This window comes from Eumetopias jubatus, unplaced genomic scaffold (genome assembly GCF_037043125.1).
Source record: "Eumetopias jubatus isolate StellerSeaLion01/CBP00866 unplaced genomic scaffold, mEumJub1_p1.0 scaffold_14, whole genome shotgun sequence".
Taxonomy (NCBI): Eukaryota; Metazoa; Chordata; class Mammalia; order Carnivora; family Otariidae; genus Eumetopias; species Eumetopias jubatus.
The window spans coordinates 14,158,642-14,178,558 of NW_028274820.1; the positions used below are offsets into that span (position 1 = coordinate 14,158,642).

A 19,917-nucleotide genomic window follows, 5' to 3' on the forward strand; every position below is an offset into this window, starting at 1 on the left:
TGTCTATATTTACATCTTTATTTTTATTATTATTTTTTCTTTTGCTTCCAACTGTTTTTATTCGAGCACTTCTAAAACTCTAGGAAAATCCTCTATCTTCCTAAACTATTGCATACTTTTCATAATTTTTTTTCCAGAGTAGACATTTACATCTTTAAATAAGCGCCTGTAACCCTCATCTGTCTGCCTGAGTTCCCTTCAGCCAAGCTCACTCCTAGACTGAAGAACAGGGAGACAAGCAATTGTGTAATTGTGAGCTGTATTTCATGGCCACAATTCCTTTGAGAAAGGCCCTAATTAGTCTAAGCCGTGTTTAATGTAAATCAAGTTTCACTTTCAAAATTCCAAGGGCCCCATTCTGACAGAATGTAGATTTTTTTATGCTCCGCATAAAACACGGGTGCTAGTAAAACACGGTAATGACAGGCGGGGAAGAGCAGAAATCAATATATGAAAAGTCACTGAAATTAGGTAGGCCTGACCTCCTGGAACTGCCTCAGAAAATCATCCTTGAAAAAAAAGACTCTCAAAGGGAGACTTTGGTTTTGTTGTTGTTGTTGTTTGTTTTTTTCCTTTTGTTGTTTTTTTATTGTATTTAAATTCATTAATTAATATATAGTGTGTTATTAGTTTCAGAGGTAGAGTTCGGTGATTCATCAGTTGTATATAACACCCAGTGCTCATTACATCCTGTGCCTTCCTAATGCCCATCACCCAGTTACCCCATCCCCTACCACGTCCCCTCCAGCAACCCTCAGTTTGTTTTCTATAGTTAAGAGTCTCTTATGGTTTGTCTCCCTCTCTGATTTGTTTTTCTTGCTCTCCCTTCACAGATGCCCACCTTCTTTCTCCAGCTTAATTCAAACTTCTCAACATGTTGGTTCTGACTCATGACAGCATTCACAGTAAGGTAACAAAAGGAAAATATTGTAACACTTCCCCTAGTGAGAAGGGTGGCTCCCCAGAACCCTTAAAACACTGTGGAGATTCCCGGCGTCCCGATTTATTTCACAATGTAATTCAATTATTGAAAATAGCATCTTTATATCTTCCAACTTTTTCTTATAGACCAAATCAGAAAAGCCAGATCCTTTCTGAGTGTTTGATAGCATGTGGTTAGCAGGGTTATAAAAAATAATAATAATAAAGGGTACTTACAGATTTAGTATAAACTACGATTAATTTTTATTAAGAGGATACATTTATACATCATAAACCGACAATTTATTTGAAGATCTTTTTTTTTTTTTCCCCTGTGAGTTGGGTACTTCCCCTGGGTACAGAATGCAGAATTGTATATGAGATATTTGAGTGTCTAAAACGATGTATGATAAATGAAGTAGCATGCTACTTATACGCTTATCATGTTCCCTGACTAGCAACAGGTTCAGCAAAGGGCACAGCCAGTAAATGAAATTTTCCACCAGGACAATATATCATCATAAGAAATAGATGCGCTGGAGACTTACAAGCTTGCTCAAGATGCGGACAAGGTGTGAAATGGTAAAAAATGAAAAGCGGAAGCATCATAGAGTAAATTTCAAATTCAGCTGCATATTGGTCAGGGCTGATGCTTTAATTGTTTCAAACCCCAGGAATAAGGGGGAAAATGCAAATGCCATCTGAAGGTGGAAATAAGTTTCCACTATTACTGAATTTATAAATTATTTTTATCATAGGCACCACTGAAGCAGAGAAAAGTAAGGGGTGTGGAAATGTATGTGACTGCCACGGTATTAATTTGAGGGAGAGAGAGACACTTCAGTTATATTTGAGGAGTCTTCACCATGTTTAACCTTGAGCGAATCCCTTAGTCTTTCTGCACCTCGATTTCTTAACTTGCTAAACAGAAGGTGGGGACAAATAATTTCTAAAGGCTCTCCCACTTAACAAAAGCTCTGTGGTTCTCAGATGAAGCATCGGATAAGATCTTTGAGCACGCAAAAGGAAATGGTCAGTACAGTCACTGCATTTGCCTGGGGTAAAAGATTTATTGAGGGAAGTTCCAGAAAAAGCAGATGCTCCTGTCCAGTATTTCATTTCAATAATGATCATTATCTCAGGAGTTAATCCCCTCTTCTGGCTCCCAAGTCGTCAAAGGATACTCTTATTGGTGATCCAAGAGGGACAGGCTCATCTTCCCTCATGTAAGGTCAGCTGCATCAGGGAACACCAAGGCCCTCTGTTGATAGGCACCATGCATACAATTTCCCTTTGCTAGCTACTTCTGGTGACAGTGCAAAGTGACAGTTTGCAAGGGTGAATTACCTGCAGCATAGTGTCAATAGGTATAAATTACAATAGACCCAGGTGACAGCTATTCTAAGAAAGGGCTCCCTGTATGTTAAAAAGCTCAGTGGAGACAATGCAAGGGGAATAAAGGGCTAAAACTAATCTGATCTAGACTGAGGTCTTGTCAACACCGAAGACCTCCAAGAGGAGACAGGCTGCAACTTTGACTCCTGGGGGAGAAAACCCAGAGAACTGGAAGGAGGAAGGAGGAAGAAGGAAGGGCAGTGTGGCAGAGTGGTTAAGACAGGGAGTCTTTGTTGTGTGTGTGTGTGTGTGTGTGTGTGTGTGTGTGTGTGTGTAACCTCTGCGCCCAACATGGAGCTCAAACCACAACCCCGAGATCAAGAGTTGTGTGCTCTATCAATCGAGCCAGCCAGGCGCCCTGAGACCTTGGTTTTGAATCTCAGCACCACCACTTACTGTGTGACCTTGAACAACTAAGATGACAATAACTACCTCGCAAATCATGATGTGTATAAATGAGATAATAGATGGAAAGTCGTGCGCGTAGTACCTGATACTTGGGAGCTATTTTTATTACCGATCTGCCTAGATACATCTAATACACTGCTTTTGTCGCTACCTTTATCTTTTATAAAAACGAGTGGCTATAGACCCGGGTTGGATAAAGGTAGGCTGCTAAGAGAGGTGAGCATGTGAGCAGTAGGTATGTATACAGTGAGGAAAGGGAAAGGTGGTATAATATTAATTAGGAAGGTAAGGGTAGCAATCATAGAATGTGAGAGGTTGAACCAGAATCACCACCTTGGTGGTATAGAGTGTAACATCAAAAGGAGAGCAGAGTAGGGATCTACAAGGCATCAGAAATGCAGGAACTAAAAAAAGGAAGATAGATGTTTTTGTTGGATTAGCATGAAAGGATAGGTTTCTGAACACAGCGAGAAAGCCAAGCCCAGGGAGTAATGCGCAAGACAGCTTATATTCACTTAGCAGTCTGGCAAAAAAAAAAAAAAAAAAAAGTTATTTTGTTGGCTGATGCCTTATCTGGATAGTTTTAACTCTGGAAAAAAATGCTGTGTAACAGAAGTAGATGGGACCAATGGCCTTAATGATGCATAGAAAATGCAATGTGTTGGCAAGAAAATTGACATTAGTAGAGAACAAATTTCTTGATAAGTCTCGATTAAATAGTAGTTTTGCTCGTGCGAAAAAATGGTGAGTGGATTGCAACCAAAGATGTTTTGCAACGAGAGAGAGGTTGTGTATGAGGCAGCCAATAGACAAGCCAGAACACAAAGAAAAGAGAGTTTCCAAAGCATCACACTGTGATCTCATTCCTTTACTGTTGGCTTCCTTCCCAGAGATGAACACACAGCAACGTTGCTGCATTTTGTGTTCACCTGAAAATATCACTAAATCTAATAACTGATGGAAATGAATCTTCTGCACATCAAAACTCCTAGAGGCAAAGGCTTCGGAGGACCCAGGCTATAGTATCGCACAACAGCAGGGGGCACCATTTACACTGTGTTCTACGGGATGAAGGGCCTTCATTGGAACACAGTGAGCACGGTGCTCGCTGATGAGAGGCCCACAAAATATTCCCATTCAGACTCTTTCCTCCCTCAATAATCTAATTTTAATCGTGAGGAATCCTGAGAGTACCACGCTATTTGATATTCGAGCGAACCAATTTCATCATTAAAAGGGAGGCATATGCTTTGTCCAACAGAAATTACAACATCCTTGGATTACTTTCCACAGGGTGGAGCTCCCATGGCGCTGTATGCTTAGCATACCCAAAAGATGCAGTTTCCATAAAATTTATACCCAAACAAGCAGAACAGGAGGCCCACATTATATGGGTAGTGGAACATTAAAGATTCAACACTGCCTTTTCTCTGCGCTGAATACCATTTAATGAAAAGTCTCCGAGGAAATATCCACATGCCCTGATTTCACAACTGGGAGCCAGGAAAACACAAGAGGGGGACAACTGAGCAGATGGATTGATATAATTAAAGTTATCGGGTTTTATGTGTTTTTTCAAGACCCAGCTATGCAGGAGAAAATGAGTCATCAAGAGGTTCAGTAATGTGACCATACTGTGTGGGGTGATACTCACTTGTCCTCTTTCTTCTGGGGGATTGACTCATGTTCGCAGAACCCTGGCCACTGGCTTTTGTAGTGTGGTCACATGGAGGGGGGCAGAAGGAACAAAGAGCCCCAGGTCCTCAGCCTATAACCCAGCTCATCATCCAACCCTTGGACACGCTTTTGTCTCCATGTAATCAGGGAAGGGCAAGGATCATCCTTGGGACAGACCCTTCCTACAACCCCCGAGAATGAGAACAAATAGTGTGAGAAGCTTTGCAATCACAGATTTCTAAAAATAAGTATTACATTGCTGACAATAATGGCAACTCAATTAGGAAGAGCGTTAATGATAATTTTGAGAAAAACTGAATGCTAATTGAGATTGGATACTGCTTAATATGAATACATTTTGGGTAAGACAGAGGAGACCACCATTTATCTAGTTCTCATTCTGTCTCCATAGTCTATTTTTGTTTGTTTGTTTGTTTCTTTTGAGAGAGAGAGAGAGAGAACATGTGCGTGCATGCGCACATGCCCATAAGTTTTGAGGGGGCAGAGGGAGAGGGAGAGAGAGAATCTTGAGCAGGCTCCAAGCTCAGCAAGGAGCCCAATGCAGGGCCCAATCCCTCAATCCTGAGAGCATGACCTGAGCCTAAATCAAGAGTCAGAGGCTTAACCAGCTGTCACCTAGGCGTCCCTATCTCCATATTCTATTAAATTATTTTGTCAATTGCCTGTTTATATATCTACTTTTCCTGCTAAACAACAGCTCTGTCTTATTTGTGTTAAAATATCACAACAGTGAGAACTGGGTGAGGTGCTGGGTAACTGGTATCTCCTGAGCACAGCATGGGGTAGTTAGTTAATAAAATGTCTGATGCATAAATGAATGAATCAATAGCACATCATTTGTAAGAAAACATCTTCGACATACGATAAGGTACAGTGTGATCCACAGTAAGCTAAAATATTGTTGCCAATAAGCTTCAAAGCTTAAAGACCAAAAAATTGTCCCCCAAAGAATGAAAATATTTACACGCAAGAGTCAAGAAAATTTGTAGCTGTTCCCAAGAGAGCACAAAACTTCATTTCATGGGCAAGTCCTCAGATTAATGCCATGGAAATTGGTGCCACACTAAAAGTTTCCTCCCTTTTTAGTACATATTTCATTTCAAGCAAATGGCATGAACTATACCTGCTTCTGATTTTAGCATATCATGGCAACATAAAATGATTGCTGCTGCAATAGTATTTGCTTGATATGTTGAGTTCAGTGAAATCATTGGTAGCAAGAAGTGAAAGGAAACCTACCAACAAATTCAGTGTGGGTTTATTGTGTTTAGATCTTAGAATTGTAATAATAGACTACTATTCGATTCATTCGATAGGTATTTGAGTACCTCCTATATGCTGGAGGAAGCTTATACATATTCTTATGAAATTGCATCTTTTCTATTTAGGAGTTCTCAACCTGGCGACCATGGTCAGAGTCTTAGAGACTCTCTTCTTGGTTTCTCAGTTTGGAAATGCAGAGTTTGTCTTCCTACCTGGTGGCCTCTACCATTCATCAAGAGTCAGCATTTTAATTTGATTTGGAATAGGAACTGGTAAGCAGCACTTGGTTCTTCTAGTCTAGAAACCTTTTTTCTCTTCTCTCCATGTTTTTTTCTGAAATCTTTGTAACCTATTTACCTGCATTTTGTGCTTGGAAAGTGGAACTTGCAGGCATCTAGTTAACATCTGAGGAACATGTTAACAATAGTCTTTATTCATATGGTAATCATAAAATCATACATTTTTATCTGCTTCTAAAATTGTTGAATATTTGTACACTCCATGGCTATATTTGTATCAATTTGTGAAAGCATCATAATGAGAAAATTTCAATGATAGCTATATACTTTGACTTTTCTATACAGAAGCAGCACAGAGAAAATTATAGACATCTTTATCTGTCGCTTGAAAATAATTTGTACTTGTCTTGAAAAGGTTAATAATTATTTATTTGTGGCATAATGTAGTAGACATTAATGGGGGCTTTGGGAACTGAAAAACATGGGTTCAAATTCCAGTTTACTTAATAGCTACTTGTATTAATCAGGGCACATCAATTGCTTCAAGAAACAGTCCCAGTTTCTTAATGGCTACATGCAATAGAAGTTTTTTTCTCTGTCACATTAAGGTCCTCTGAGGGGGAGGGGGAGCTCGGCTCCACACAGTCATTCAGGATCCAGGCCATTCCCCAGGACCCCTGGAGTCTTCTATGGATCCTCTGAATCTGGCCAGCAGCTGAGGGAAGAGAGATCACGCAAGGGATTACATGGGAGAGATTTTTAGGAGCCAGTCCACTTCACCCATTCCTTTGGCCAGGATCAGTCACAGAGCCCTGCCTAAGTGCAAGAAAGGATGGAAAATATGGTCCAGGAAGAAAAGGAAAGAGGGTTTGGTGGACACAGGACTAAATATCTCTGCTATACCACTCTATCTCTCACAAGCCAAAATTTCATCATATATAAAAGGGTAAAATTCTACAAATTTCATATAGAGTTGTGAGAGTTCAATAAGATGTTTGTAAAGCATGAAGTAAACGCCTGGCATATGGCAGGTGGTCAAAACATACTACTTCTTATCATGGCTGTTTTCCAGGAATTTGACTCCAAGACTGATTGAAATTTCTTATGACGCTAATCCCATTAAACTATGAAAGATACTGAAGTAATTTTTCAATCAAACTACAATATTAAGACTCTTTTCTTATCTCGAATTCTAGCCAGAACACACTTTCACTTTGAGATCATAAATTCAATCACGTTTCTTTACCCTTTGTCATTTTTTTCCCCTCTAACATTAATTCTCTAACTCAGGGTTTCTCAATCTTAGCACAATTGATATTTTATGTCCGATAATTCTTCCTTGTGGGGGCTGTTCTGGGCATTATAGGATGTTGAGCAACATCCTTGGTCTCTATCCTCTGGATGTCCCACCCTCAGTGATAACAAAACTGGTTCCAGAAATTGCCAAATGTCTCCTGCTAGGGGTTAGGGGATCTCTCTCAGTAGAGGACCGTTGCTTTAATCCTTCATTCAGCATCTTCCTACTCTATTAGCACACTGACCTATTGTGGGGAGGTTTGAATTCTCATTCTAAAATTTGAGCATTAGGGGCGCCTGGGTGGCTCAGTTGTTAAACATCTGCCTTCGGCTCAGGTCATGATCCCAGAGTCCTGGGATCGAGCCCCGCATCGCAGCAGGAAGCCTGCTTCTCCCTCTCCCACTCCCCCTGCTTGTGTTCCTGCTCTTGCTGTCTCTCTCTTTCTCTGTCAAATAAATAAATAAAATATAAATAAATAAATAAATAAATAAAATTTCAGCAATAATATTCATCAGACACACACAAAAAGCCACGTTAAGAATACTGACCAGTACTGATTGACATTCTTCCTTTGCTTATTTATTTTCAGAATGGCAGAAATGATTTGAATCAGTTCAGATACTTCTGTTGGACCCCTAAGAATTTCCTCCCTTTCTGGATTGACTTAGAAATTCTTCCATTGCTGTGGGAAGAAGAAATGCTGTATTAAGAGGTATGAGGTTGCTCCAGTTAATCAATTCAATTCATAGTTTTACTGAGCACCTACTGCTAGCTCAGCATACTGGGATTATGCAATCCAACCATGCCATCTTGAACTTTTTATAGAGCTTGTGGGAGCCATTTTAAATCTTCCAAACCAATGGCAGGTAAAGACTCTCCAAGTCACGGTAGCATTACAGTGGAAGGAGCAAGGGAGGAGTAGTCAGAGACTTCAAGTTCAAACTTAGACGGGACTGCTTCCTAGTTTTATTGTTGTGGGAAAATCCCTGAAGCATATATGTTCCTCAGTTAACTACTGTGCACAGTGAGGAGAATAATGCCCACTCACAGAGTGTCTGTGGGAGGGAAGCGAGATGAGTTTTGACAACACTTAGCATTTAGCATATGCTCAATAAATGTGAATCGGATCTGAATCGGAACACTGTCATTAACATCCTCACGATGTTTGCATTAACTCCCCCCTTCCCTCACCATGTCCAGGATCACATGGGCTGTTTAGGGCAAAGATTGCAAGGTAAATAGAGACATAACACAGCTCTCAGAATAACACCCACCTGCTTCCCTAACACATACACTTGGAAAGTGTGGATGTGGATGACATCTTTTGTGTAGATAGTATTTGGATCGTTGTGGAGAAAACTTTGATCAGCAGCAGGTCTTCATACGTCTTACGTATATCAGCTTACACAGTGAGTAATTCAATAAATCAATGATTATAGCAGGTCCTCAATATCTAATATCTCCTTAGTGAGGTCAATCAGGCCACAGGATGGGGATATAAGGCGAAGTTTTTTTTTCCCCCCTTCCAAAATAATTCCCAAACCCAGTTGACTGATGCCTGGCTTGTGATTTTGCTTTCTTCTAAGTATTTCTGGAAGCATTATGGGGAAATTATACCTCAAACATGCAAGTTCATTGGAACCTTTTCCAAGAGGAGGTTTGGTTTGGACCAGAAGAGAAGGCAGAAGCACCTACCGGCCTGGACAGTAGGAGGAGGTGAGGAGGGGAGAAAAAAAATGAGCATCACTGAAGAGAGCAAAGGAAAACGGAGGGCTCAGAAACAAACTTGGCCTGGTTCACGATTCGGCCTAGACAAGAGTTGGTTTTCATCTCTTAAAGATGGTGCACTGAAGTAGGCCTAGAGGGTCCCAAACAAAAGCCCTCCTGGTGTTCTGTCTCTCAAGGTCTTTATAGGTTCACAGGCAAATGTCAAGAGGGTTGCTGTCTTCCCACAAGAGCGACCAATCCCCCGGAAGCAGTGTACATCCAAGTCTCTCTTTCCCAAACAGGAACTGAGGGCAAGAATGGATCGCCTCACCCTACCACTCACCACTTTGTGGTCTGCGATAAGAGAGCTATCTGATCACCAGGGATGTTCTTGTGGTTAGGAAAAGATGGGGGCCGGGAGGGCTTCCCCAGGGTCTGTTTACCTCACTGACACTTTTGGCAGAGCCCAAAGACCCTCCCAGGACCGCGATGGCAAACTCATGCATGCGCCCAGAGGCCAGGGTCCCAGGTTTAACAGCTATTAATTAGGGTAATGATTCCCAGGGCTGCAATTACAAACCCAAAGATCCACTTAGCATCTCCTCTTGAATCTCTTGTTTCTGTAATGCTGATGTCCCGAAAAGATTCATTTGCAACCACTTACTGATTGCATTTACTCTAGTATATTGTTTCGGATGGACGGACGGAAAGCCGATACGGAATATTGACCTCGGCGGCATCCTGTGATTACTTGGGCTGCCCCAGCTATCATTAACCACCCCATTTTATTTTCTGAGTGCCACAAACACTGCTGGTGACAGATCTGTGGCCTTTCCCCTAGAAATGTTATGAACCGAACGCGCTGTAGAAATGACAGGAGGGACGGATGTCAAATGGCTGTTTAAATACTACGTCAGCACTCACAGCTACGGTCTTGGATTCTGACGTTGGAGGACGTTTTGGTGGGGGGGGGGCTGTTTGCTTTCCACTTGAAGGAAACAACTAAAAACCAAGCAAGAAGAATGGAAACTATAGGCCATGCTCTGCAAAACAGACACTTCAAGCTAGCTCTCAGGAGGAAGTCATAAGATTTTTTTACTCTTTTATTTTAAATCAGAACACAAATCTCCATTTAAGTCATCAAAAAACACAAAACAAACAAAACCAGATTCAAAGTGTATTTTGAGCATACGATTGAAAATGCAATTAAATAAATAATGCAGAGGTCTCTTAGAATCTGATTGTATGTGTATTTAGGTCAAATGTACACATCCAAATATTGTGGGTCACATAATGATTCCTGGACCATAAGAACTGCATGCAGAGGAAAAAGGTGGAGCTGTGTCCCTGGGTAAAGCAAATGAATCCAGCTCCCTCCTCCTGCCCCACACCTATAATAGAGTAACCTTACAAGGAGTTTCCCTAGGGCCTGTTCTTATGGACTGTGTAGGCTGAATCCTGGCTGTGCATTAAGCTCCGCTAGGGAGTTTTTAAAAGGTACCAATGTCATCACTGACCCTGGAGCCACTAAATCAGAACCTTCCGATGGGACCTAGACATTGACATTTTCTGCAAGGATTCTGGGTGATTCCGATGGGCAGCGCTGCGTGAGAGCCACCACTGTAGTTACAGGGATAGAAGGTTGCCACTCTGGTTGAAATGAGGATGGTCCAGTTTAATCTACTGAAATAACTAGCTATTTTCTTATTGAGAAAACAGTGAGGAAAAAAATGAGAAACTTCACAAATGAAAAATACTTGATGAAAATAATTTAAAATAACAGAGGACAATCCAAACTGCCAATCCTAAAAGTAAGATTCCCCACATGTAGTGGATTTATTTAAATACAGCACAAATAGGTACCGATTTAGCCAAAGACCTTAATCTTTAGAATTTGTAGAAGTTCTACCTATGTTCCGCTGTGGTTCCTGGAGCAAGAGATGAAAGGAAAGAACATAAGAGAGATAGAAATTGGATTTTGAAATTCTAAGGCAAATAATTTCATGGCTTATGCTTTAGCACAGGGTCAACGTATTTAAATGATATCAAATGTTTAAGTTACAGTAATCCAGAAACTGTATACCTTCAAAAAGTCATGGCCATCTGTCAAAGAGAGTAAATGCAGGGAGAAAAAAGACTAGTGTATGGACTTAAACGCACTAGGTATTCTCCCTTTTAAAATTTATATACACTAATTAATACTGAAATCTGATGGATGTTTCCTACCCAACAGAAATAGAAAAGAGTCTTCTTCACCTTTTTGTACCAGAACATACTTCTCTGACCACAGAAACAATAGGGATTGCTTTTACAAAACTGGAAGAGAAAAGAAGGAGATGGACAATTTCTGAATGATTCATTTCTAGGAAGATATGAATTTCCCATTCTGCTAACAAGCTCTAGGTTTCGGTGAGGTGTTCATCGGAGTTTTGAATCCGCCCCTCACAACCCGCCCCCCCCCCCCCCACAAAACACCCAGTGTAAGGTGAAAGCTTCACATTCAGTGTCCTTGCTTCTTTTGTGTACACCTTGGAGGTTCTTTCCTGGACGTGACCTAGACAATGCAGAACTAAGCGGAAGTTGCAAGGCTGCTTTGAAATGTGTGGTTAGATTGTATTTGTGAGCGTTTGATGTTCTTCTTTAATAACCTCAAGTAAAAGGCTGAATGCATTCAACAACAGTAGCTGAAAAAAGTGCAATGAGTCATATTATAGGAAAATGGAGAAAAGGATACAGGACTCTCCACTGAACACAATCCTATATTGTAGGCAATCTGTGATAACACCCTTTTCATTTCAGTTCAGTCCCATAAAATTACCACTAACATTACAACTCATGCAGAACACAGATAAATGTAAAAATGTCACAGAATTCTTCCAGATGGGACTTTTAGTTCCACTAGATCACCATCTACTTTTTTACTTGTCTAATATTTCATTACAACCTTCCATAAGTTAATTTTCTTTCCACTGACCATGTAAATCACAAATCAATTTTCATTTAAAATGCCTGACTACAGATTGCTCCTGAAAGCTCAGAGCATATGCTTCAGTGAACTTCTCCAACATCCTTAATATACATTAGAAAAATGTTGTGTTTTTAAAACTCTTTTTTAAAAAGAATTAATTTTACATTAAAATCTGGCAAGAGACCTGAGGCATCCTATTTTCCTCCTAAAATGCAGATGTATTTGTAAGGCATGAAATCGCATGTGGTCAAATATTTGTCATGACAAAACTGGCAAATATGGCAACATTTTACACCAGCAAAAAATACAGCACATTTGCTAAGGAACACACATGTACACACGTATGTACTACATATAGAGGCATGTGGCTGGATAGTCTAGTTTTTAAAAATAAAATTATAGGGGCGCCTGGGTGGCTCAGTCAGTGAAGCATCTGCCTTCGGCTCAGGTCATGATCTCGGGGTCCTGGGATCGAGTCCCGCATCAGGCGCCCTGCTCAGTGGAGAGTCTGCTTCTCGATCTCCCTCTGCCTGCCCCTTCCCCTGCCTGTGCTCTCTCTCTCTCTCAAATAAATAAATAAGAAAAAATAAAATCTTTAAAATATAAAATAAAATTATGGCTCAAATTTTCGATAAAGTCTTTGTATCTTTCATGCCTGATAATTCCACGAATGTTTGGATGTGGAAATTTTGCCTGGATGGGAACGTGCTTTGGAATCTGGGTTTCTCATTAATGGAGAAGAAGGAGTTGAAACTCAGTGCACTGAGATTTTCTCAGAAATATTCAGACCAAATAGGCCACCGTACACTTTTGTTATGAGAATATAAAATATCTGTATTACCACAATAATGTGGGAGGAAGTTGGGCAGTTACGGACAAAAACATCATTATGAAACAGGCCTGTTTTCAAGTTTTGGTTCCTTAATTAAATGTTTATTACTTTAATGGTATTCTGAACTGAAGAGATTTTTTTACATTTGGTAATATTCCTAATTTCTCCCAAGAGCCTGTGAAAGTTAAAGTGCTTTAAAGTTATTGTTTTTTTAATTTAAATTCATAAATGGTATTTCTATGTGAAGACAGTATTGAAATATTTCAGGTGAAAAGTGCTTCGAGTTCTCATTTTTTAAAATACAGTTGACAGATGACTGTAGATAAGTAAATTCACAAGGTCACATAATATTCTGGAACATTCAGGAGGCAAGAACCAACATGGAAGGCTGTCCCAGGTCTCAGAGAGAAAACTGCACTTATAGACACAGTCTCATTTACTGAAGGACACCCAGAATTTCTGAAAAGCTGTGATGGTGGGTGAGCCTGTCCTTTTTCCGTACCATGTGAATAAAAGCATGTACTCTGTGACAGAATCTGGGGACTGATCTGGGGACAGATAAGGTAAGGCATGTATCTATGGGTCTAAGATAAGTGTGCTGGAGACTCTTGTTAGCATTCTGCTCTAGCATCCTCATCTTCCTCCCTATGAAGGGGGTACTTTAGCTGAAAACACACCTGAGCACACACCTGGCCAGGAACACTGGATAGCTTGATGATTTCCACAGCTACTTTTCATATTTTTATTTCTTTTCCGTGAAGAAATGCAATAGCATTGTTTTGAACTGCAAATATTCTCAGAGCAAGCCTCTGGCAGTTGGAAAAGCACTACCTAGGAAACCCAGAACTTTCTGACTGGAATTTGGCCAAGAAATTAATGCTATTTTATGACCCACTCATTAATCTCCTGAAAAAGTGTGCAATACAGTTTTATGAGCACCAGTGACTTGATGATTTTGAGGGGCTTTGGTACACCTGCGCTTTTCTTTGAGGTGAGTTGCCTACCTTATCCTGTATTCTGTTCTCTGCCGGAGTAGAAGGCAGACTGTGTAGATTATGAAAATGGTAAACAGAACAAAATTTGCTGGTGAAGTATAGCTGTGTTAAGTGTAGTTCACACCTTTTTAAAAAGATTTTTTATTTATTCATTGGGGGAGAGAGAGAGCACAAGCAGGGGGAGAGGCAGAGGGAAAAGCAGACTCCTCGCTGAGCTGGGAGCCTGAAGTGGGGTTTGATCCAGACCCAGAGACCATGATCTGAAGCAAAAGCAGATGCTTCACCGACAGAGCCACCCAGATGCCCCAAGTGTAGATCACATTTGACAAACAATGCCATTTATTGCACATGAAGAGGCACCAGAAATGTCTAAGAAATATATTAGGCATATAAGATTGGACAGAAATGGTAAAGTGGGGAACAAGCTTACTTCTTAAAATAGAACTTGAAGCCTTCAATGATAAAAATTTAGGCTAGAATAAAACAAGAACTAGAGCACAGCATTTACTAGAAAAATAAACATCATCCTCCAAAAGATTTGAGAGTGGTTTCTACCAGGCCAAAGCATGAACACGGTAGAAACATTTGTGGCATTCAAAACAGAAAATAAAGCAGTGCCTTGGCATGGAAGAGAGTCTTATGATTCAGAAAGGTGCTTAGAGAGCTCTCCAAGGTAGGGAACATTTCAAGATTGAAAAAAATGCCGCAAAGGAAAAGAGAACTATTGTTTAGGTCCTCAATCTCTTCATAGAGTCCTTCCATTGGATTCCAGCAGTCAGCATCCCAGTGAGTGAGCCACTGCCTGAAAATCTTCTTCAAGGAAAGTTTTCATTCTATCTATAGGTAAATATATTTTTTGTTTAGGGAAATCTTTAATTGTAATGGAAGTCAATAGGAAAAGAACATTTGCACTGAAAGAATTTCTTTCATGACAAATGTTGCTAGTGTTCACTTGCATATAAAATACATGTATATGTACTTGAAAATGTAAATCCAACTGCAATTATACCTATAAATGTACCTATAATATTTACCGTTTGCAGGCCATGAAGCAGAAATAAGGCAACTTCTAAAGTGTACATTCTCTCCTTAGGGTTATTTTCTCCTTGGGTTATTAGGTTATTTGGAATACACCCAAATGTGATTAAGCAGTATCAGGAGAAATTAATCATTGTCTCAAAAAGGCTCCTTCAACAACGAGATACCTCTTCATCCCTGTTAGTAGAGCTACTATCAAAACAATACAAGAAAAAAAAAACAGAATTTAACAGGTATTGGAGAAGATGTGGAAAATTGTAACCCTGCGCATCGTTGGTGGGAATGTAAAATGGTGCAGTTGCTAAGAAACATGGTATGGCGACTCCTCAAGCAGCTTAAGCATAGAATTACCATATGATCCAGCAGCTTTACTTCTGGGTATGTACCCCAAAGCACCGAAAGCAGGGACAAACAGATTATTTGTATACCCACATTCATGGCAGCATTATTCACGGTAGTCAAAAGGTGAAAGCAACCCAAGTATCTATTGACAGATGAGTGAAGAAATAAAATGTGGCATATACTTACAATGGAACCTTATTCAGTCTTAGGAAGGAAATTCTGACACGTGCTACCACATGGATGAATCTTGAAGACATTATGTTAAGTGAAATAAGCCAGTCACAAAAGGACAAATGCTGTCTGATTCCACTTAATGAAATATTCAGAGTACTCAAATTCATAGAGCCAGAAAATAGTAGGGTGGTTGCCAAGGGCAGGGAATAATGGAGTTATTGTTTAATGGGGACAGAGTTTCAATTGCTAAAGATGAAAAAGTTCTAGAGATGATGGTGATGATGATTGCATGATAATGTGAATGTATTTAATGCCCCTGAATAGTGGTTAAAGTGGTAAATTTTATGTTATGTATACTTTAACCATAATAAGAAAACCCCACAAAAAACAAAAATGAGGGAGGAACATGGGATCTGGGAGTGTTACAAAGACCACTTCAACTGTATTTGTAATATTTTAAAGAAGCAATATGAAGCAAGAAGGGAAAAATGTTAGAATTTGATAGAACACTGGGTAGGCACATAGGTATTCACTGTATTCCTCTGTTATGGTTTGAATATTTCAGAATAAAAATATTAGGGATTTTTAAAATGCAGAATTAATTCAGAATTAATTTCCACATCCTTAATAGATACAAAATTTATTCAATTAATAAATTAAAATTTATTTTAAAATCAAAATCAAAATTTATAAATATCCTACAAATAAAAACTAAAGAATATATTTTATGTTTTTCTGAAACTGAGAAATTTCTTAACTTATTTGTGATCCCTGCTGGTTACTTATTTTGAGACCAAAGTTTAGCTGAATATCTTAGGAATCCACACAGAATTTGGTTTATTTAATAAGAACCACAGATAGATCTATCACTCCAGAATATCCCAGAGGATTGCAATATTAATATTTGTAATGGTCTTGTTGCTTTCTTTCTAAAAGTTTCCAATAATTCCACAAAGAATATTTACAAATTTCGGAAGTTCCAGAAAAAATTCAATTTAAATTGCTACCAAGTTTAATTGAATGCTTGAAATGTTTAGGAATTATGTATCTGCTAAGGATTAGTTATCCAGACTTGACCTACCTAGAGAAATTGACAAAAAGGAGAGGAAGAGACTTTTCATGGAAAAATATTTGACCTAGCATGGACAATTTTTCTGCTTCCAATATATAGAAGTTATGCCTAAAATATGTCAAAAATTTAGATACACAGGCAGAAAGGGAAACCCTCAGGCATCAGAAATCAAGAACAGCAAGACCACTAACTGACACCTTTGCCCTCTGAGGACAGACATGAGTTAGGCCTGGCTATCGTGAGGCTGATGTTTGGCCACCAACATGGGGACAGGATCTGGGGACTTGGGCCCGTGTGAGAAGAGCTGTTTGAACTTATCCCCTTCTAAAAATCCAGAACCCTGAAAGGGCTGCCCCAACAGTGAAAAGAGATGAGATGAATCCCATTCCCTAACCCAGGGAATTAACAGAGATGTTTGTTTCTGTTAAAGGCCTCGGGTAGGGAAAACTGTATGTGAGAATACTTCATAATGTAGTCCAAATTTATCCTATGTATATGGTGCAGATATCTCCAAGCAGAGAGATTATTTATGAAATTTGTTGGGCATTTGGCACAAACAAATAAATATTTAGCAATACTTATGCAACCCAAAGTTTAAAGGACTTCATAGAAAAACTATCTCTGTTTAAAGTGAGTTCAAAATAAAAAATTTCTTACCACATATTGACATATTCCACTATGAATAAGGGAGAGACAGCAATCTTTAATTAGCTCCTCAAGTACTTAAGCTAAAAGGCAGTCTGAAGAAGATTATAAAACCAGCATATTTAAAGTGATTAAAAAGAACCTAGAAAAAAACAGAAACCATAAAGGAAAAAAATATATAACTTCTAGTAGTGAAAAATACAGTCTTTAAAATGAAAAATTTAAAGTGAAACATAATATTAAACATAACTACAGAGAGAATTAGAAAACTGGGTCATCGATCTAAGGATCATCACAAAAAATGCAGCACAAAATATAATGAGACAGAAAGTATGAAAGGCTCAGAGACATGGAAGACAGTGGACATGTAATAGGAGTTCCTGGAGGAAAGAAGTGAGAGACTGGGAGAGAAAAGGTAATGATTGAAATGTGAGGAATCCTAAGTGCCAAGCAGGATAAATAAGAATAAATCCATGCCAAAGTCTTTCACAGTACAATTGGTGAATCCCAAAGACAAACATCAGCCATGATTTAAAAAGGCATTTTATCTGTGAAGGAATGACAATTAAACTGACAATATATTTATTATCAGCAAGAAATAGAGCCCAGAAGATAATTTCTTCATCTGCTGAAAATATTAACTATTAACCTGGAATTCTAAACTCAGCTAAATAATAGAAAATAAGGACAGAAGGAGCATTTTTTAAAAGATTTTATTTATTTATTTGAGAGAGAGAGAGCATGCACAAGCAGGGGGGGAGGGGCAGAGGGAGAAGAAGAAGCAGACTCCCCACTGAGCAGGGAGCCTGACTCGGGACTCGATCCCAGGACCCTGGGATCATGACCTGAGCCGAAAGCAGAGGCTTAACCGACTGAGCCACCCAGGCACCCCCAGAAGGAACATTTTAAGCAAATGAAACTCAGTTTATCATTCAAAGATAATAAATTTCTATATTCACCAAGCACCTCAGAATCAGAAAGCTCTGAAAGGAAGAAATGGGATATAAGACATAATGAAGGGTAAAGAATTTTGCAAATTTAATGAAAGCTAAGAGAGATGGTAAACACAACAGTATAAAGAATAACTAATGCTGGAGAGTAATAGTATAGAAGATGAGAGGAGGTGATCAAAAAGTTGCAATGTTATTTGGGAGGAAAGATGAAAATACTGATGTGACACCTTAAAACACATTTCCAAATATATGGATAACAACTAAAAGAATAAAAATAGATGTTTAACTTCCAATCTAGCAGGTGGAAAAAAAGAAAACTCAACAAATCCATTAGAATGCAAGAAAGGAGAAAAAGGGCAGAAAAAGCATGATGAAAAAAATCCACAAAATAAGATGATCAAAATAAATTCTAATAACTTCTATCTACATGTATCAACATGGACAAGCCTCAGAAGCAAAATGCAAGATATAAAAATATATCTAGAGTGTGCTACCGTCATGTAAAATTTTAATACATCCAAAATAATACCATATATTTATAATATACTATATACTGTATATGTCATGTGTATATATGTGTGCATATATGTATATTATATATATATACATATATATATACAACCATATATATTTAGTAAATTTATAAACACATGCACTGGAGGGGTAGTGGTTACTTCTAGGAACAGGGAATACTGTGGAATGACTGGAGAGAGGTAGAGGAGGATTTTAGCATTATTTATGATGTTTCATTTTTTTAAGATAAAAGATCTCAGGCAAAGGTGGCAAAATGTTACTAGTTGTTAAATCTAGATCATTTTATTATGTATATATATTTATTTTTCTCTACAGTTCAAAGTACTAAGTATAATAATTTTTAAAAAGGAAAGAGAACTTTAGATTCTAATCACTGGAAGTTGTTAATAAAAATTATATCCTTGATAGATAGATAGATATAGATAAAAATCCCAAACAGTCCCTAAACTACAGCAGAGAACCTACAAAATTTATTCCCTCTAATTTTTGTCATCAAAGCCGATTCTTTGTGATTTTTCTGCTTGAGGGTCCCAAATTTAAATGATTCTAATTATTTTCATTTTTAACAAACACAACTTTTAATTAGTGTCGCATGTATATGGGATTTAGGGAGATCCTTCAGACCAGGCCATTGCCATCCAATAGAAACATAATGGGAGCCCCAAATGTGAACCACATACATAATTTAAAATTTTCTAGTATCTCTATTTAAAAACATAAAAAGGAACAGGTGAAATTAATTTTGACAATACATTCTATTTGACCTAATATGTCCAAAACATCTTTTCAACATGGTATCAAGATGAAAATATTAATGAGGTATTGGACTAGCCATCTTTCTTTTTCTTTCTTTCTTTCTTTCTTTTCTTCCTTTCTTCCTTTCTTCTTTCTTTCTTCCTTTCTTTCTTCCTTTCTTCCTTTCTTCCTTTCTTCCTTTCTTCCTTTCTTTCTTTCTTCTTTCAGATTTTTATTTCTTTATTTGACAGAGATTGAGAGAAAGCACAAGCAGGGGGAGCGGCAGGCAGAGGGAGAGGGAGAAGCATGTTCCCCATTGAGCAGGGAGCTCGATGCGGGGCTTGATCCCAGGACCCCTGGATCATGGCCTGAACCGAAGGCAGACGCTTAACCGACTGAGCCACCCAGGCGTCCCTGCACTAGCCACATTTCTAAGGCCTGATAGCCATGTGTGGCTCTTGGGTATCATTTTGGACTTTGCAACTCTAAGTAATAAAAGTATGGTAATCCCCTTTTATTTGCAGTTTTGCTTTCCACAGTTTCTGTTACCCATGGTCAACTGTGGTCTGGAAGCAGATGACCCTCCTTCTGACATGTCATCACAAGGTCAAAAGTGGTCTAATCCTATGTCACAGTGTCTACGTCGTTCACCTCACTTCATCTCATCACACAGTATTTTAACATCTCATATCAGCACAAGA

The 19,917-nt window shown here is 38.8% G+C and overlaps 1 protein-coding gene across 4 annotated transcripts in view; it reads right to left on the bottom strand.

Moving 5' to 3' along the window:
* Positions 1-19,917, bottom strand: part of POU6F2 (POU class 6 homeobox 2) — a 473,745-nt gene that overhangs the window by 208,251 nt on the left and 245,577 nt on the right. The window lies entirely within an intron of this gene.